The sequence below is a fragment of the Cnephaeus nilssonii genome (genome assembly GCF_951640355.1).
Source record: "Cnephaeus nilssonii genome assembly, chromosome: 16".
NCBI lineage: Eukaryota > Metazoa > Chordata > Mammalia > Chiroptera > Vespertilionidae > Cnephaeus > Cnephaeus nilssonii.
In genome coordinates, this window is record NC_137087.1 from 62,351,857 (window position 1) to 62,372,844 (window position 20,988).

General features: G+C 59.1%; 1 protein-coding gene across 1 annotated transcript in view; it reads right to left on the reverse strand.

Annotated features, from left to right (window-relative positions):
* Nucleotides 1-20,988, reverse strand: part of TACC2 (transforming acidic coiled-coil containing protein 2) — an 82,704-nt gene that overhangs the window by 52,898 nt on the left and 8,818 nt on the right. The gene's annotated exons all lie outside the window — the stretch shown is intronic.

A 20,988-nucleotide genomic window follows, 5' to 3' on the forward strand; every position in this document is an offset into this window, starting at 1 on the left:
GCCACGAGCACCTGCATCTTGGGAAGGCGGAGGAGATGCGTTCACCGACGCGCCTCTCATTTTTCCAGAGAAGGTTCCCGAGAAGGCGCATCAGCCCGAGCTTCCGCCTCCGCCAGGGCCGTGGCGCCTGCTTCCCGGCGGCCCAGCTGGCGAGGCCTCGGTCCCTCCCAGGGGCCCCGGGGCCACTGCTGACGGCCGGGGTTCCCATTCCCTCCCACACGGCAGCTGCCCCCCCACCAACCCCCCCCCCACGGGCCCGGACTGTCCCTCGGGCTGCGTCACGTGGGCCGTGGTCGGCACCGCCGCTCCCGGTCCCACTCAGAGCCGGGTCCTTCCTGGCAGGTCCCCCCTGAACGGACGGCGCAGTTCCCCGGAGATGGGCCAGAGCGACCAAAGGAAGCCCTTGTGCCAGGACAAGCCCCGAAGTGGCCCGGCGCCCCCGGGGGCGGTGACGGCACCGAGGGGCCCAGCAGATGGCGTCCTGTCGGCAGATGGCGGCAGCCTTATCGCCCACCTCAGGGCGCCATCTGGCAGGCATTAGCCGCCTCCCGCAGGGCCTCTCCTCTTTCTCCTCTCCTTTTCTCCTCGAATCTCCGGAGTGGCCAGAGGCGGCTGGGAGGGAGGGAGCTGCCCGGTGGGGAGGAGCGGGCTTTGAGGTGCTGGTTGGCAGAGCTAAGCGTGGGGGTCGGAGCCTGGACAGTCCGCCCAACAGCGGCCCGGGGTTCGCCACGGCGAGTCCAACGACGGCAGACACAGCGCGCACCTCGGAGACGCTGCCGCCGAACCCGAGGTGCCCACGGAGGCTGCCCGCGGCTGGGAGGCCGAGGCGGCCCGTGACTAAACCGGCACGGGAGCCCACGTGAGGGCAGGACCGCCGGCCACCGGGAACGCCGAGCGGGAGACAGAGACCCAGGACACGGGTCTCAGACGGACAGGACTTCACTGACGGGTGTCCCCCCAACATGCGTGCACACCGTCACGGCCGGTAACTCAATTTCCACTCCTTTTCAGGTTTAACTAACTTGAAATGATGGGCGAAGCCAGACTAAGCTTTGCACGAAGAGAACGTCGCCTAAGGTGCCCCCAGACTGTGTTTACGGGGATTCATACAGTTTACGGTACAAAACCTGGCAACCGCCGGCAAATTGAGGGCGCACAAACACTGAACCAAATGATTCTTTTTTTAAAATAATTTTTTAAATACGTTTTTATTGATTTCAGAGAGGAAGGGAGAGGGAGAGAGAGAAACATCAACGATGAGAGAGAACCATGGACCGGCTGCCTCCTGTACTCCCCTCCACCCCCCCACCCCGCCCCCGGGGATCGAGCCCGGATGTGCCCTGACCGGGAATCGAACCCTGACCTCCTGGTTCATAGGTCGACGCTCAACCCCTGAGCCTCGCCGCCGGCAGCATCACGGCTGAGCACTGAGACGCCCCAGCAGCCCATCTGACCTCCAAGCGGTTGGTTACTAGGTGACCAGCCGGCAGGAAGCGTGAGCAGCGTGGAGTCCGGGACAGAGGGAGGACTGCCATCCCGGGCGATTTCAAACGCCTGAATGGGCTATTTCTGGAATTTTCCATGTTCTATTTCCGGGCCCCCATTGACGGCAGGCAACTGAACCCGTGGGAAGCGAAACCGAGGACGAGGGAGGGGTGCGGCCGGTGCTGTCGTCTCGTTAACGTCGGATTCACGGCCAACGTCCCTGAGCCAGCGCACACCCAGCAAGCTCAGCTAACAGAGCGCCCACCTCGTGGCCAATCAGCCTCGCGCCGAGAAACCCTCGCCAGCGCCCCGGCAGAACACGCGGGGGCCGTGCTAAAGAGCCAAACCGCCCTGGCCTGGCCGGGGTGGCTCAGTGGATAGAGCGCCACCTGCAGACTGAAGGGGCCCGGGTTCGATTCCGGTCGGGGCACAGGCCCGGGTTGCGGGCTCGATCCCCAGGAGGGGGCGTGCAGGAGGCAGCCGATCCACGATTCTCTCTCATCATTGATGTTTCTCTCTCTCTCTCCCTCTCTGAAATCAATAAAAATAAATTTTAAAAAAATAAAGAGCAAAACCATCAACAAAACACACAGAATTACCAAACGACGTGGGCTCGGGATGCCTGGGAAGAACTCGTCCGCAGCAACACCCAGTGGGAGCGCCGCCCGGCTCCCCTCGGCTGGGGCCACGCTCCGTCCTGCTCTCAGGGAGCCCCGGGGACTGACCTTGACTTGCAAACACATCGGAGCGAGCGGGCAGGTGCACAGACGCGGCACCGTCCCCGGCGAGGGCGAGGACGGGCTGTATGCTGTGGAGGCCGTTGCTGACCAGCCCTCGCTGCTATCAGAACTGCCTCCTTCCCCGGAGTCCTGGGGGCAGACGCCGAGGCCGAAAAACCTCCGTCGCCTGTGACACAGCCCTTCCACTTCCAAGGACTGGAGGTGACGACTGACGAAGCGCGTGAGCCGGGAGGCTGACCACAGCCGAGGTCATCACAGCAGAACAAGGGCAACACGGACCGCCCCACGTCCAGCAGGGGGCGCAGAGCAGCCGTTTAACACCAAGGCCCATCTCCACGTGCCTGCGGGTGAACGTGTCCACGACGCTCAGCGAAGTAAGCCAGTCCGAGAGAGATAAACACCACATGATCTCACTCATTTGTGGGACATAATGAACAGCATAAACTGATGAACAAAAACAGATCCAGAGACAGAGAAGCATCGATCAGACCGTCCAACCTCAGAGGGAAGGCAGGGGAGGGGGGGGTCAGGGGGAGAGATCAACCAAAGGACGTGTATGCGTGCATATAAGCCTACAATGGACACAGACACCAGGGGGGTGAGGGCATGAGTGGGGGATGAGGGGATAATGGGGGAATAAGGACACATACACCTTAATCAATAAAGAAAAATAAAATAGAAACAAGCATAGGTTTAAAAACTTCAGCACAACCAGATTTTACGTGCATCGATATATGAGCATGCATGTGTATGTACTGGTATGTACATGTATGCATGTACGTGTATGTATAAACACATACAAAGAGAGCAACCGAGGGAAGAGCCCCAAGCAGCATGGGAGGGCTGCCCACAGAGTGAAGCCACGGGTGTTCACTCTTCTGCGTTGAATTTATCTCCATTTCCTAGTTCTGTGCTGGACACGTGCCGGCTTCAGAACAAAATGAGGAAGAAAACATCTGAGGAGAGTCGGAAGGGCCAAGGAAAAACTTCATTCACCCCTCGGTGAGTTTTACGAGCTGGGACAGGCACCCGGCCGGCGTGGCTCAGTGGTGAGCGTCGACCTAGGAACCAGGAGGTGACGGCTTGATTCGCGGTCAGGGCACAGGCCCGGGTTGCAGGCTCCATCCCCGGTAGGGGGCGTGCAGGAGGCAGCCGATCCACGGTTCTCTCTCATCACTGATGTTTCTTGCCGGAAGCCCATCATTGTTTTAGTAACAGAGAGCTGTGGACAGGGAATCTGGAGGGCTGGTCAACCTAATTCAGGGGTCCTCAAACTTTTTAAACAGGGGCCCAGTTCACTGTCCCTCAGACCGTTGGAGGGCCGGACTATAGTTTAAAAAAAAACTATGAACAAATTCCTATGCACACTGCATGTATCTTATTTTGAAGTAAAAAAACAAAACGGCAAAAACACCCGCGTGTGGCCCGCGGGCCGTGGTTGGAGGACGCCGGACCTAATCGCTCTAAAGGGTCAGAGCTAATGACCAGATACTGGTAGTTGAAGCAGCCCCACCTGTGAGTCCTACAGTCACTGTTGGCTTCGATTGGGGTTTCCTGCCCAGGGCACGTGGGTGTGTCCTATCATCCTAATATCATCCTAATCCTAACAAAAGCGATGGCAAAGCCAGAGCGAGGAGGAGTCCTCCCACTAGAGGGGGGCTCCCGCCTGGCCCCCACTTCCCAAATTAATGCTTTTCTAAAGTCTCTTTTCATTTTTGTGCGGCCTTCTCCAGAACCCGAACCCTGAACCGGGACCCTGAATCACGCGGGTCGTGAAAGGGGTTTCCACATTTGGGGCCTGACCGCGGGACGTCTGGAGGAGATGATATTTTTCGCCCAAGAGCGAAGGAGGAAAAACACACCGAGAAAAGGTGTGGAAAATTCACGGGGAAAAGGTGAGGGAGGTTCACGGCACGCAAAGCCCGCGGACTGACGGCGGCGTCTCCATCTGTACGTGGGGGGGACCTTCTTTTTCAGCCAGGCTAATGTGGAAGAATTGGATTATAAACTAATGTGGCTTCTTGTTCAAATTAAAATCTTAGTTGGTATTTGGAATTTAAAATCTGTAATAAGTGAAACTCTATTGATGAAACCGCCTCTGATGCGGAGACATTCAAAGGTGGCAGGAGAGGGCCAGGCGATCTGCTCTCCCGCATTGAGATTGCTTAAAGATTATATAAGAACTCGCAGGGAAATGCAAATTTTGGCCAAATTGGGTGTTCGTTATTGCTTCGGAAAGCGAAAAAGAAGGGGGAAAAAAATTTAAGATCCGTCTTTATCTATTAAGCATGAAAAGAAATTCGGCCAGATCTGTTGCTGAATCTTCCCCCGAAGTAAGCAGGATGTTGTTATTAATCTAGGGACTGCTAAGTGTTTGACTTGCCAGTTTTAAAAGCACAAAGTGCAAATTAAATTGGGAGAAATTATATAGTTGTGGTAATTAAAATCCTATATGGATATATATATGTATTTGATCGTTTTTTCCATGTTGAAATGTCAAGGTCTTAACAGAGATGATTCTTGGAAAGCTCCAAGGGCCCAGAGTAATAACAGGAAATTTGTTCTCTCTTCTTAAAGGAAATACTTTTGAAATTTAACCGATCTAATATACTTGAAATTGCATGGAAAGCTTTATCAAATAAAAATTAATAACTACATTTTACTTTTAGATGTTATAAAGGTTTTGGCTTCTAAGGAGGGAAAATATTTCTTAAAATCCCAACTTGAAAAACAAAAAGGGGGGATGATGGAGAAATCACCTGTGGGTAGGCTGCACCAAGCCTTAATTACTTTAAATTTTTTCACTTGTGATGCTGATAGAACGACCTATGGGGCTGCATTGGTGTCTGAACAAAAGAAAATGGTCTAGTTAAATGGCAGGATCGCGAGTCTGGTTTATGGAAGGGACCCGATCCATTATTAACCTTTGGCAGAGGGTATGCTTGTATATTTCCAGAGAATTTTTCCAGACCCGTGTGGATTCCTGCTAGAAATATTAAACTGAAACAGGGATCCAAGAGAGAAATTAGTCAGACTAACGAGGACCTTGCTCCTGGAGCCACACCATGCAGCTGCAGACAATCAACTACCTCAGCCACAGAGAGCAGCGACTCCAAGCAATCCACTGAGGATGAGGAGCAGGAGGAGGAGGAGCCGGACAACAAACAGCCCGGAGACCACCTGGGGCATGGTAAAAAGGACGGTACAGACGCCTGAGAACGTCTTTCTTGCCATGCTAGTAGTGATCAGCTGTACGGTAATATTACCTGGGGAGAATGGGGAAGTATTTTTGAATTATGTTCCTGACCCTTTATGGGTAAGAACCCTTATGTGGGCTGATCCCCGCCTAATGTAGTCACCAATAATACCAAACACCTTGGTTCATCCAGGAGGAACATGGGTGGGGCAAGGAAGTATAATTACACAGGTGTCGCCACCCAGCTTCCCTTTTGTATGACATAAAATCAAATCACTGCTCCTTTGTGTGTAAAATTAAAGAGAGGTTTCTGGATTGTGTGGACACCAAAGGAAGGGACTATCACTACTTGCTCCTGGGAGAGGTGCAGAAAATGTAACTAAGACCTTGTCTATACAAAAAGAAATTGACAGCCAGTTTGAAATTGAATTGCCATGGCTTAGAGCAAAGAATATCCTTACATGATATTATTCTACCATGTCATTATAATTTTTGATATCTTATAACAGCATATTGTACAATTATTCCAAACAAGCTTATAAACTAATTTTTTGAATGTTTGGCAGCAACTTAAAAAGGACATGAAAGGATTTAATCCCTTCCACACAGTGGAAGGCATTTGAGCATTCTATGTTGGCCCCTCTTGCCCTTTTTGCCAAGAGGGACCCTTTTCTTACAATCCAATTGCCCACAGCTGTTGCCTGAGTTTTCAGTTCATGCTGAGGTTGAAGCCTCATGGTGGCTGGTACTATGGATCTGTCTCTCGCCCAATGGTATGAACTGGGCCCTCCCTGGAGAAGAAACCTGGGTTCCCCAAGATATGTGATCAGTACCGGGGCCCCGCCGACGGCCGAGGTGGGATCCCGAGGCAGGTGCTGGGCGTGGAGGCCACGGGGGCATAGGCTACCAAGGAGACAGAACTGAACCTCACATCACCCTGCTTGGCCCCAGAGGATGGCTGGTTAGCCAGAGACGGGTAAGATTCCTCAAGGGAGGAACAACCTAAGACAGGCACAGCCGCAGAGGGGCCATCAGGAGAGAATTTGGGGGTCAACAGAGGTGGGGCATAGACCCTCACCCCCCCCCCAACCTTGCAGGGGCCTGAACCCTAGCCCCTTCTGAGGGAGGTGTCCTGCCCCATGGCTGCTTTACTTCCCACGCCCAGCCCAGATTGGGACCCAGGTGACAGACAGAGGCTTGGCCCAGCTCAGATCGGGACCCAGGCAACAGAGACTTGGCCAACAGCAGCTGCCCTATATCTAAATCCAGCCTAGCACCAGGAATGCTCAGGGCCTACTCAAGAATGCAAGCAATCCTTTCCACTAATATTTACAGGATAAACTAAGATTGTTATTAGAGCATTAAATTTGACAGTAAAATAGTAATCAAGTTTTCAGATTAATTTAATTGGCTAATTGAAATAAGTAAATATTTAGGAAGGTTTAATTGTACTGGACAAAAAGTTGTTTCTAAAGTATTAACTAAAATTTTTATTGGTAGTTCATCTCAGGGTAAAATTGCTTAACATGCAATGAACCTAAAGCAGTCATATTTTTGTGCAAAAAAAATAAAATTTAAAGTTATCAAGATTGCATTATAAAAATTTTCCAAAAGCCTCCTAATAATTAAATCAAAAAAAGGGGGGAAAGTGGAGTAATATTATATAAGGAAAAATATCCTGAAAGTAAATTACATCTAGAAATTTTTTACTTTCAAAACTAATTTTCATTTGTAATGCTAACAGCAAGACACCCATGAAAAACACACATGGTGTCAAAAATAAGCCAAAGGAAAATTGTTTGGACAAAAATAAAAAGGATCCCAAGTCAAACTTACAGAAAAGATTCCTTTATTAACTTTTGGTCGAGAATATGTTTGTGTATTTTCAGAAAACAACTCCAAGACCATGTTGGATTAAAAGCAGTCCAGAGATGGAGGACCCTGACGATGCCTTGCCATGCTAGCAGTCAGCAGCTGTGCGTCGCTGCCGGTTGCCCAGGATCAAGCCAGAGAGGGTCGGACCTGCATTACCACCATGTGTCCATCATCCAGATATCACTGCTGACATGTACACATAGAGAACTGTTGGACATTGAAACTGGGACTCGAACATTTTATTGTTCTTATGTTTATTTCTAGCCTGCAGATTTTTTAAAGAAACGGAGGAGATGCCGGAAACCGATCATTGTTTTAATAATAGAGAGCTGTGGACAGGGAATCCGGAGGGCTGGTCAACCTTAATTGCTCTAAAGCAGGCGTCCTCAAACTATGGCCCGCGGGCCACATGCGGGTGTTTTTGCCGTTTTGTATTTTTACTTCAAAATAAGATATGTGCAGTGTGCATAGGAATTTGTTCATAGTTTTTTTTAACTATAGTCCGGCCCTCCAACTGTCTGAAGGACAGTGAACTGGCCCCCGTTTGAAAAGTGTGAGGACCCCTGGCTATAGGGTCAGAGCTAATGACCAGATACTGGTAGTTGAAGCAGCCCCACCTGTGAGTCCTACATTCACTGTTGGCTTCTATTGGGGTTTCCTGCCCAGGGCACGTGGGTGTGTCCTATCATTCTAATCCTAACAAAACGGATGGCAAAGCCAGAGCGAGGAGGAGTCCTCCCACTAGAGGGGGGCTCCCGCCTGGCCCCCACTTCCCAAATTCTTTTCTAAAGTCTCTTTTCATTTGTGTGCGGCCTTCTCCAGAACCCGAACCCTGAACCGGAACCCTGAACCACGCGGGACGTGAAAGGGGTTTCCACAATGTTTCTCTCTCAACCTCTCCCTTCCTCTCTGAAATCAACAAAAAAATATATTTAAAAAGATATAGAGTCATGTGTGAGGATGCACAGGTCCCCTGGGCGGAGCCGCTAAGAAAACGCCGTGGCGCACACACCGCACCGTCCGCCTGGGCCTCTGCCTTCCTTCCCGGGACCCGCTTCTGCTCTGGGGCCGAGGACGGGGCGAGCTGGTGTCTGGTGCGGGGCGGGACTCACGAGACACCTCCCCGGCCGACTGGCACCGGCTATAAATGGCTCCCAGTGCTGCTACCAGAGGTGCTGGGACGAGAGAGACTGAAATAGTTCTCAGCGGGAAAAGAACCTGAGCTTTCACCCCCAGCTGCTCCGAAGCTGCTGGCCACAGCGGGTGGAGTTTCCGCCGGGAGGGCACGGTGGGGGCTTGAGTCAACAAGTGCTTCCCACAGGCCGTGAGTCACCGCCTCAGCGCTGGGCAGGGAGGGTCTGCCTCCCTCCGAGAGGAAGTCACTCACACGCTAGTCTGAAACGCCACGCTTCAGTTCTCCACGGGGACCTGGCCACAGGGAGAACTCCTGGCCGGCGCCAGGATAAATCAGTGGGATAAAAAGTATCAGTGATGACAATATGATGATAACAAATGGGCGGGAGGAACGTGGGGAGCTGAGGGACAGTTATTGCCTGGGTGGGGGTAATGGTTTCACAGGTACATACTCATCCCCAAAGTCAGTGGTCGGCAAACCGCGGCTCTTTGGCCCCTTGAGTGTTCTAACGCCGCTTCTTCAAAATAGACTCGCCCAGGCCGAAAACCGACTTCTGCGCATGGGCCACGAAGTTTCAGTCGCACTGTACGTGCGCGCCCGCACGTGGTATTTTGTGGAAGAGCCACACTCAAGGGGCCGCGGTTTGCCGACCACTGCCCAAAGCCATCGAGTTGTAAAGATGAAGTAAACACAGCTTTCTATCTGCCAGTCAGACCGCAAGGAGGAGGCTTGTGTTCTTACAGGATCTCGCGTTCCGGGGTGGACTAAGCAAGAGCAAGGCCCGTTCAGGGTCAAGAGCACGGAGCGCGGTGAAGGGCGGTGACCGGAGAACGAGCCGCCTGGAGAGCGGCCTCCTTCAGGCCGGGAGGGCCGGGGTGGACACAGCCGAGAATGCAGCAGACAGGTGTGTGCGGGCTCCAGAGAAGCAGCCGCTCCTCCCCCCCCCCCCCCCGTCCCGCCCTGAGGTCCGCGTGGACCCCAGGAGCTGCCCACCCTGCCCTCCCGCACACAGACAGAAACACACACACACATAAATACACGTATAAACACACACACAGACACACACATACAGACAGGAAGGACTGGGGAGGGGCGGGGAGAGGGACAGGCCTGCGGGGCACCGAGGAGACGGGTCCTCGGGAAACCACCACCTCCGGGGAGAGGAGCGGAATGAGGTGGCGGGGATGGCGGGCCGGGCGATCGCTCAGAGGAGGATTTGCTCTCACGAAAGCTCGCGGGGCTGACGCAACCAGAGGCATCGGAAGTACACACCAGAGGTGGGGCCCTGTGTGTGTGTGTGTGTGTGTTTCTGTCTATGTGTGTCTGTGTTGTGTATTTCTCTGTGTGTGTCTGTGTATATGTGTATATATATGTGCGTATATGTGTGTTTCTGTGTCTATGTGTGTGTCCCTGTGTGTGTCTGTGTGTGTATGTGTATGTGTTTCTGTCTGTGTATACGCGTCTGTGTGTGTGTACGTGTCTGTGTGCGCATGCGTGCGTGCACACACAGGCATCCACTCCCCGGCTCTGTCTGCTGAGAGGGGTCGTGTCCAACGGGCATGAGAGCCACATCAGGGCCCACAGCTGCCCAAATCTGGGGCCACGGGGCTAACAACATGGATTCCAATGGAGCACACCCCACTGAGGAACTGATCGTCCCGGAGCCCACACAGCCCGGCCGGGTGGCTCAGTGGTGAGTGTTGACCTGTGAACCCAGAGGTCAGGGTTCGGTTCCGGTCAGGGCACAGGCCCGGGTTGTGGGCCCGATCCCCGGTGTGGGGCGGGCAGGAGGCAGCCAGTCCGTGATTCTCTCATCACGGGTGTTTTTCTCTCTCCCTCTCCCTTCCTCCCTGACGTCAATTAAGGTATTTATTTAAGAAGGAAGTGTCCTTGTTTGGGGACAGGCGCTCTGGAGAGTTCTGTTCTGTTCTGTTCGGAGGGGGCAGCTTCACACCTGCTCCCGGCTTCCCGACGATTCAGAAAAGGGGTGACGATGACGGTCTCGGGCGCAGGACCCCCGCATGGACAGCGGGACGCAGAGGGGCAGGAGAATGCGAACAACGGAGGAATCTGGGCCCAGGAGCAGGGCACTAACTCTCGGCCCTGTTCTCGCCACTCATTTCAGAAACAAACGGCCTTCCGGAGGAGAGGCCGCGGGCCCGGAGCCGGGCGTGGGTTCTGGGGCACAAGGCGCTGGGTCACGAGCAGGAGGCTGCAGGGCGGCCACTCGAGGCCCAGCGTGGGGGGGGGACGTGGGAGGGGGGACGTGGGAGGGAGGGACACGGGGGGAGAGGGGGGATGTGGGGGGGGGGACGCGGGGGGGGGAGAGGGGGGATGTGGGAGGGGGGACGCGAGGGCCGTGGGAGGGGGGCTGCGGGGGGTGGGGGGTAAAGTAGGGGGATGTGGGAGCTATTAAGGGCGACCGGGGTTGCATCTGATTGGTGGGAACGCACGCTGTGAACCCCACGCCGCACACGTGACGCCCCCTCCCCGGGCCGGGGTCACTGAACACTCATCTTTCCCTGAAGTCACTTGTTGGATTTAAAGGCACCTCCATCCTTCCAAGTGACCCCCCTGGGAGTCTGGTTCTGACCGCACCTTGGGCTTTGCTTCTCGGAGGGAGCGGGCAGTGCTGTCTCTGCTAAAAGACGGGCGCCCCCCCCCCCCCGCCCCCCGGGCTGGGCCCCGGAGCCGAGCACCACGCTCTGAAAACACGGACATCGCGCTCAGCAGCGCCCGACACACGGCCCACGCCGCTCGCATCTGCGCGCCTTTTAGAGAAGAAAGGCAGCACCTGTGGCAAGTCGGCCAATCACACCCTCGGAGAACGCACATCTGTGAGCGGTTCCGACCCAGCGGGCGAAGGTCAGAGGTCACAGGGGAGGCGGTCCCCGGGCGCACCCAGCCGGGCTCCCGCTGGGAAGGTGTGAGGTGAGTACCGTCCGGGTGCAGGGGCCAGGCCGGGAGGGTACCGTCCAGGTTCAGGGGCCGGGCTGGGTGTAGGGGCCAGGCTGGGTGCAGGGCTGGCCCGGGTCAGGGGCTGGATTGGGTGCAGGGCCGGGCCGAGAGGGTACCATCTGGGTGCAGGGGCCAGGCCGGGTCAGGGGCCGGGCCGGGTCAGGAGCCGGGCTGGGTGGATACGGGGACTCCTAAGCGCAGAGAGGGCCACTGCCCGCGGGAGCAGAGGATGGAGACGCTGCGAGGCAAGGGGCCGGACCGAGGTCTCGTGCGGCTGCTCTGCTGTCGATGGAGTTTAACATCCACTGAACCGGACCTAATCCGTTACCTACGAGCTCCAGGAGTGACAGTGCGTGCTCACCTCAGAGCAGCGCCTGGTGCGTGCCGGGCCCGCTGGGCTCGTGAGCTTCGCACGCCCTGCCCGTCAGCCCCGGGGGAGGCGTGGAGGGCGGCGAGTCGGGACCCAGGTCCCAGAGCGAAGGCCCCAGGGGAGCCCAGGGGAGGGCCCGGGGCCGACTGGAGCGAAGACAGGAGACGCTCACAGGACGGGGGAGCCGCTGAGGTAGAGACCGTGCCTGAGAAGAGAGGTTTCCGCGCCCAGATTAAAAAGTCCTCCATTTAGCCCTGGCTGGTGTGGCTCAGTGGATAGAGTCGGCCTGCGGACTGAAGGGTCCCTGGTTTGATTCCCGGTCAGGGCACAGGCCCGGGTTGTGGACTTGGTCCCCAGGGTGGGGTGTGCAGGAGGCAGCCGATCAGTGATTCTCTCTCATCATGGATGTTTCCCTCTCCCTTCCTCTCTGAAATCAATAAAAATATATATTTTTAAAAGTTCACAATTTAAAGATTTAGCCTCCAGCTTTAAAAAAAAAAGTGATAAAAACACTTAACTCCTTGTGTTTGTACAGCATCGTAGAGCTTTGCTCCAAACGCTGCCTTCCTGGTGCCCCGTGCCCCGTGCAGACGGCAAACTACTTCATGGAACAGGAGACAGACTCGGGAATTAAGAAACTTGGCAAAGAAACACGGGACCTCCTCCTCCTCCTCCTCCTGGGCCTTCCCCCAGCAGCACTGTCCCCACAGCCCTGAGGGCAGGAGGTGGGGGGGCAGGAGGTGGTGAAGGGGGACAGGAGGTGGTGAAGGGGGGCAGGAGGTGGTGGAGGGGGGCAGGAGGTGGTGGAGGGGGGCAGGAGGTGGTGGAGGGGGCAGGAGGTGGAGGGGGGCAGGAGGTGGGGGGGGGCAGGAGGTGGTGGAGGGGGGCAGGAGGTGGGGGGGCAGGAAGAGGCAGCAGGAGAAGGACCCGGAGCAGCAAAGCCCGGGAGGCTGCGGGGAACTGCAGGTTGCCCTGTGTTACATCCCATGATCACAACCCCCCCCCAAGCGCGAGGCCGGGGGGGTGGGGGGGGTGCGGGATAAGTGTCCCCACGTGAGAGCCGCAGCCTGACTCAGAGGTGGTGACTGACTTGCTCCAGGCGCCCAGGTGACAAGGGGGCGGGGCTCTGAGACAGGACGTTTCTCTAAGTTCGGAGCCTCCCCCTCCCCCTCCCCGGGGAAGTCAGTGCTGAGAGCAGAGGGGCAGTTTGCTGGAGGACAGGCTGGACGCACAGGGGAGGGGCCGAGGGCGGGAGGGCACGGGGTGCGGAGAGTCTGCAGGGAGCGCCCCGACAGTAAGGCCCGCGTCCTGGGCCCCTCTCCCCTGGTTTCCCTACAAACCGGTCCGGCTCTTTCCCAGGCCCGGGCTCCCACGTGGGTCCACAATCCCGGCTGCTCCGCCCTCGCAGGGAGTTGCTGGGAAATGAGGTTGTAAACAAAGGAGGTGACCTCGATGGGGAGAGGCAGACAGACCAGCCACCGCCTGGGGCACAGATGACACGGAGAACAGGCCCGGCCCTCGCCTCCTCGGCTCGCTCCTCACCAGGACTCCTCCTCACCAGGACTCCTCCTCACCAGGACGCACGGACGCCCCCAACACCAGCTTGCTGAGCTCCCCCCAGTCGTCTGTGCCACAGGTGCCGGGTCCGCCAGCCCAAACCCGCTGCCCACGGCCCTTCGCTTTCGGCACAGGGATATGAACGAACATGTCATTCACACACATTCCCTCACACACACACATTCTCACAACACATTCTCACACACACACATTCTCACACACACACACACATTCTCTCACACACAGTCTCAAAACACACACACATTCTCACACACACACATTCTCACACACACATTCTCTCACACACATTCTCACACACACACTCACACAAGCTCTCACACACATACATACACCTCTCACACATACATACACACTCATACACATACACTCTCACATACACACTCACATGTACACACAGCCTCAACTCACATGCAACCACACACATGTGCACACACATGCACACATGTACACTCCCAGAAGCGTATGCATGCTCGCACGCACACACACACGTGCACACACGCACAGCTCCTCGGAAGCAGGAGCTGTCTTACTCCAGCCGCCCCTCCCGAGTTCACGGAGGACGGGATTACAACTCAGACGAGGCCTCCAGCGTCTGTCTCCATAGAAACGACAAACATAAATAACCACACAAGGCTGGTGAGCCCGCCAGGCCACTGGTCTCAGGACGGAGCTGGAGCCCCCAGGCCAGGTGCGGGGCTGGGCTGGAGCCCCCAGGCCAGGTGCGGGGCTGGGCTGGAGCCCCCTTCACGCGTGACCCTGGCCAAGACCCCGGCCGCTCTGAGGCTCCCCGGTCACACCGTGAAATGAAGCCCTGACCCTTCCGGTCCTCGCCGCCCACGCCTGGAGGCAAAGGGCTGGGGGGGGGGGGCAGAGGCTAGTGCCCAGAGGCGGGCCTGGCCGTGGAGAGGGAAGCCGGGGTGTGGGACCCCCGGTGCCGGGCCTACCTGCTCGGAGGTGACTGCTGAGTGACCAGCCACACGGACGGAGCCAGGCGTGGGAGCCGAGGCGGCGGAGCCCGCACAGGAGGCCCCGACCTAGTTCGGGCTCCGAGGCCGCCACGCCCCGCAGAGCCTGGAGCGGCCCCGCGGGACTCCGCGCCTTCCCCGCTGCCAGCCGGGCCTGCTCGGGAGGAGCCAGGGAGGGACTCCCTCCCGCGGCCCCACAAGCTCCGCCCAAGTCCACCAGCGGTCCACTCGGCCCCTGAAGCACAGAACCGGACCGGGCCCCCCTGAAGCACAGAACCGGACCGGGCCCCCTGAAGCTCAGAACCGGACCGGGCCCCCTGAAGCACAGAACCGGACCGGGCCCCCTGAAGCTCAGAACCGGACCGGGCCCCCTGAAGCACAGAACCGGACCGGGCCCCCTGAAGCTCAGAACCGGACCGGGCTCCCTGAAGCACAGAACCGGACCGGGCCCCTGAAGCACAGAACCGGACCGGGCCCCCCTGAAGCACAGAACCGGACCGGGCCCCCTGAAGCACAGAACCGGACCGGGCCCCCCTGAAGCACAGAACCGGACCGGGCCCCCTGAAGCACAGAACCGGACCGGACGAAACGCCAAGGAGCCAGCCTGCGGCCCCGCAGACACCCCGCGTCGTTCTCGGTGCGGAAAGCTCCTTCCCGGGGCGCAGAGGGACCCGGAGCAGCCGGGACAGTTCACCTGCCGCAGGCCCCCCTCCCGCGGGGCGGCCGGACAGCGGGACCTCCTTCCAGGGCCGGGCCGGGGCGTGGACAGGCCCGGGTGCACGTGCCGCGGGTGAAGGGGGCGCACACCACGCAGGCCCCGGCTGCCCCCCACCCCCGCCCCCAGCTTCTCCCCAGCAGCGGGAACGCCTCCCCCGGGGCCTGGAGACACATTGCCGTTCCAGGCGGGTTTAACCCGCTGCAGCTTCCGGCCGGACAGCGCGGAGGGCGCGCAGCACCGTGGGGGCGCCCCAGGGTGCGCCGGGCCGGGACCAGGGACGCCTCGCGCTTCCAGGACGCACAGAGGAAGCGGGGAGCCAAGGACGCGGGGGGGGGGGGGGGGGGGTTCGCAGGTCACGTGCCGCGCCCCAGGCCTGAGCGCCGGCCGGTGACGTAACTCCTGGGGAATTTAAAATCCCAAACTCGCAGGAAGCGCAGCGCAGCTTCGGGGCCGATCCACGGGCGGCCGCGGCCCCGCCCCGGGGGGACCTCACGGAAGAGCCCGGCGGGATGGCGCGGAGCCAGTCCACGGGCACGTACCCCGTCACGGGTGGGGACCCCCGGCCACCGCCCGCACCCCAACCGCGGGCCGGAACCACAGCCGCCGGTGCGCGGGACCAAGGGCGGGATCCCGACCCGCAGACTCCGCCAGCAGGAGCTGCGGGCAGATGGGGCCCCAGGCTCCCCGACAGACACACTCCCCCTGCCCGCCACCAGGGGACCCCAAAATACACGTCCAGCCACCTCCCCCCACTAACCAGCCCCTGTGGGGGAAAGACAGCGAAGGTGCTGGGGGCTCCGCTGCCCCCTGACCCCAGGTGCGCGCCCCCTGACCCCGGCGCCCGCCTCCCTCTGGAGCTGCGCACTCACCGGCCCGGGGCGACCCGGCTTGGCCGGCGCGGGCCGCCTTCCCCTGGGACGCAGCGGCCCGCGGGCGGGGAGACCGCGGCTTCTCAGCCGGACGGCTGCGCACGCAGTCCCCACGGCGGCCGAACTTTCTGGGGCGACGGCGCGGGCGGGCGGGGAGCGAGGCGCCCCGACGGGCGCGGGCCGAGTTGCACAAAGGCCAGCGAGTGGGAGCGCCGGCCAGGCTCCTCCCCCGCCGGCTCCCGCCGCCCGCCCGCGGCCAGCTGCTCGGCGCCCGCAGCTCTCCGCCCGGCGCAGGAATGCGCGCTCCGGGCAGGCGGCGCACCCAGGCGCACCCAGGCCCGCGCGGCGGGAGCGGGGAGCGGGGCGCAGGCAGGGGGGCCGCTCTGCCCCGGGGGCGCGGCGGCCTCCGTCCGGGGGCCTGAGTCATGGCCACTTGTTCCAGCTCCTCCTTGTTCCTCGGCGGGCGCTTCCCGCGACGCTTGGCCACGCGGGGGGCCCGGGTGTGAATCGCGGGGCGGGCGGAGCCCAGGCCGAGCCCCAGCTCTGCGGGGCCGGAGGGCGGGGCGGGGCGGGGCGGGGCTGCCAGTAGAAAGGTGGGGACGGAAGGACGCCTGGCTCGTCACGTGTGAGGCTGCTGAGCCCCAGGTCCAGGGAGGGAGCGCGCGGCTCTGGGTCCGAGCCGGTGGGCGCCCCGCTCCTGGGCCGCTGAAGGGGGCGGAGCGCAGGCGGACCACTCCCGCCTCCTTCCAGCAGCTTGTTTGTTTCTGTCCGAGCTGTGGGTTTTGTTTTGTTTTTTAGTTTTTAAATATGTGACTTCAGAGAGGAAGGGAGAGAGAGAAACATCGATGATGAGAGAATCTTTGACCGCTGCCTCCTGCACGCCCCACACTGGGACCAAGCCCGACCGGGCATGGAACTCCTGCACCCACACCTGCACCCCGAGGGACGCTTACCTGCCCGCACCACCGCAGCTCATCACCTCAGCCAGGCCCTGGAGAGGCTCGAGGTGGGGGCCCCGCTTCCTCCTTTAAGTTCAGGGTCAGGAGAGCTTCGCTGTTTCATACACTTGGGGACCAAAGGGCGAGGGACTCGGGTGACTCAGCGCTTCCCTGCCTCCTCTTAAAGACACAGGTGCCCGCAGCTAAGTGGCCCCAGCAGAATTCCCAGCAGAAGAAAGAAGCAGGCTTTTGCTGCCTGCCACTAAAGTCCCGTTATTTTTAAAAACATGCTTCTAAGAGTCACGTGTCTGGTGGCCGTTTAGCTCGATCCCTTGTTTACATAGTCTTCATGTACCCGTTTCACAAATGTGGTAACTGAGGCTCCAACAGGCTGATGTGTTTGAATGCCTCCAGCAGCCGCTGTGATAAAACGCACCCCCTCTCGCCTTTGCAGGCTCAGGCGCTCTAATGGGGCAAAGAGCGGAGAGGAGTTTGAGGCCCTATTCCTTCCTGTGAAACAGCCCCTGCCCAGGGGCGGGGTACATGCCCCCCTGACACGGGAAGGCACCACTCTGCTTTGAAACCTATTGGTGTGGCCCGGCTGGTGTGGCTCCGTGGTTGAGCGTCGACCTATGAACCAGGAGTTCGCTGGTTTGATTCCCGGTCAGGGCACAGGCCCGAGTTGCGGGCTTGGTCCCCAGTCGGGGGCATGCAGGAGGCAGCAGATCCATGATTCTCTCTCATTGTTTCTCTCTTTCTCTCCCTCTTCCTTGCTCTCCAAAATCAATAAGGAAATATATATATTTTTAAGTAGGATGAAATAGAATTCCTGGATCTCTATGAAGGCAAGGCCTTGCAAAGGAAATGGAGAAGCAATTATCTAAAAAATAAATAAAAAGATGAAGCGAAGAGCTCCCAAATCTCACTACACGGCAGAGAGGCATCCACACGGGAAACGCTCAGGCAGCCCACAGCCCTGGTCCCGGCCGCAGGCAGCACGGGGCCCAGGCCGCAGGCCGGCCGCTCTCCTGCACGCCCTGCCCTCCTCCAGGGAACCACACACCCTGTGCAGAGGGAAGGACACGTCCGTGTGTGCACTCCCCCCGGGGACCCCAGAGGCCACAGAAAACAGACCGGATCGCAGGCAGGAAGGCTGTACCTTGGCCTCTGCATCCATGGCTGAATCTCCGTCTTAAGGGCCTCTTGGGTCGAAGTACAAGGCCACAGTCCCTCCAGAAAAGCAGTCTATGGGCGTGTTTTCAGCAACGCCCTGGGGCAGCAGCCATTAAACCACCTCCTCCGGTCTAGGGTTTCCGAGGTCGCCTTAAAGGTGGACCCAGCACCCACAACCACTATTCCAGGTGCCCACGGGGGTATGAACAAGTATAAGGCAGGCCCAGCCGGTGTGGCTCCATGGCTGAGCATCACCCTATGAACCAGGAGGTCAGAGTTCGATTCCCGGTCAGGGCCCAGGCCAGGGTTGCGGGCTCCATCCCCAGGAGGGGATGTGCAGGAGGCAGCTGATCCATGGTTCTCTCTCGTCATTGATGTTTCTCTCTCTCTCTCCCTCTCCCTTCCTCTCTGAGATCAATAAAATATATTAGAAAAGAAAAAAAGAAAATGTCTAAGGCAGGACCCCGCCTGGAAAGACCGACTCCGGCAGAGGGGGAAGGGGGGAGCGGGGGAGGGAGCCAGCAGACACAAAGGCAGGCGGCATTGGCGGCAAAACCTCCGGAGGGGCGGGGCGGGGACGGAGTGTGTTAGAAGTTATCTCTGGAGGCTGAAAGGAGCCCCTTTGTACCCAGTTGTAGCCATTCTGCCTGTTTGACCTTCTCTGCCCCTGGCCCAGGGCCCCTCCCCCGACGGCCCAGGCCCCACGGAGATCCATGGAGAAGTCTGGGCAGTGGGCCAGGCTGGAGCCCTGTGAGGCTGTGTGAGCTGATAGGGGGGTGTGATGCCGGGGCCGCCGTCGACTCGCAGAGACAAAGAACACACTCGCTTCTGGCAGGGGTGCGGGTCCGACGTGGTGCTGGGCACCCCGGTGGGAGCCCAGGGACTCGGGGACCCGGGTGATGGCATGTTGTCCTTGGAGAACCACAGGGCACCCAGTTTCACAGGCCGATGCTCAGCCACTGAGCAACACTGGCCAGGCAAAAAACTTAAAAAAAACAACTATTGATTTCAAAGAGGAAAGAGAGGGAGAGAGACAGAAACATCCATGATGAGAGAGAATCATGGGTCGGCTGCCTCCTGCACGCCCCCGACTGGGGATTGAGCCCGCAGCCTGCGGGAATTGAACTGTGACCTCCTGGTTCATAGGTCTGCATGCAACCACTGGGCCGCGCTGGCCGGGCTGAGTGACTTCTCCAATGGCCGCTCTGAGAGGGAGCGCTCGCGGCCCAGCTGCCCTCTGCCCGTGGCTCCCGCCGTCTCGCATCTGATCGCCATCTGAGCCCTGTGCGGGCACGGCCATGTCCCGGCTGACAGAGGACACGGACTTGGAGGTGACGCTGTCCCTCAGGGTCACACCGCGTGGATCCAGGTTCACACGCGGGCCGTAAGGCTGCACGCCACACGCCTGGCCAGTCCCCGTGACCTTCGGGCTACGGTGGTGTCCTCCGAGCACATCAGCCGGGAAGAGGCCGCGCGGCGCCCGCCCCAGCCTGGGAGCCCAGCCCTCGTGCTAACAACACGAGACACACGTCACGGTGAGGTCCGAGGAAGTTGGTGCTTTTCTAGAAGAATCCCTGCTTGGGCTCCGGCGTCACGTTCCACGAAGGGCTGCCCACGCTTCGGGTGCATTCCTGAGCTACTACTTAGCTGGAAGGGCAGAGAGGAGTGTGTGGGCGGGCGTCAGGCTTCCAAAAACAGCCGTCACCCCCGCCCAGGACACAATGAGATGTCAGCCCGAACCCGAAATACCCCCAGGAAACGTGTGGGGGCAGCTGTCCACACCACTGCTCGGCCTCACCCCGAATTCCTAGACAGGGCTTTGGGCTTTCCCTGCGTGCACCAGGCCCACTCCCACGCAGGCCCGCGGGGCTCAGGCGTGTGTGCGTGTGTGTGCGTGTGCGCGGCGGGGCTGTCTCAAGCTGGGCCTGGCCCCCCGCGAAGGAAGTCTCTGACTATCTGGGGGGCCTACTGTGCAGCGCAGTTGGAGAACCTCGGGTCTCAGGGGTGCAAGAAGCAAATCAAAGAGTCTTTCCAGGCCTGCGCGCGCCCCTGTGAGGGGAGAAGGAACCAACAATTCGGAACCACCATGACCTTGTGCTGTGGAGCGAACCCGGACAATCAACTTCTATTGCTCTTCGGAGTGAAGGACCAGACAGACACGCCCTCTCCCACAGGACGGGACGCGATCATGCTGCAGGCCTTTGTTGGGGCCCGACCGTGTGCAGCCCTCTGTGCTGAGGAACAGGACCAGGCGCGGACCCGGCCCTTGCACGGCAGCAGCCGGGCTCTCAGCACTTGCCCAACCCTAGGCAGGCACGTCCCACACACGAGCACACTGAATCCTCACCAGGGAGGCACTAATTTTACACCCATTTTACAGATGAGGAAACTGAGGCCTCGAGCAGTGAAGCAGCTTGACCGAGGACCTAAGTGACAGAGTTGAACTCGGATGCATCCAGCCCAACCCACCTGAACTCTTCAGCAAACGACGAGTTCCTGCCTGGCACACTAGCACATTCCCCTCTGTGCTAACATTGTGGTCAGTTTGCGGAAAGGACTGGGGGGCGGCGGGGGGGGGGCTCCTGGGCAGCTGGGGTGAGAGGGCTCCACAGCCACGGATCTGCCTGAGCCTGTTCAGTCTCCTCAACAAGAACGTGGTCCCTGAGGGGCCAACACCGTCAGGAGGGGCCAGGAGGGGGGTCAGCCAGAGGCCACGCGTGGGAGTCCGGGCAGCATCTCCGCCGCCCCGAGCTTCCTGCCTCTGACGCTGGCTCACACCTTCCCCCACATTTCACATCAGAGGGAAAGGAATTTGGAGGAGGCCACTGAAATGCCCTTCATCGGACCCAGAGAGTCCCGGGAGGGAGCGGGGAGGGGGCCGGGAGGAGGCCAGGAGGGAGTGGAGAGGAGGCCAGGAGGGAGCGGAGAAGGAGTGGGGAGGGGGCTGGGAGGGGCCCAGGAGGGGGCAGGAAGGGGCAGGGAGAGGGC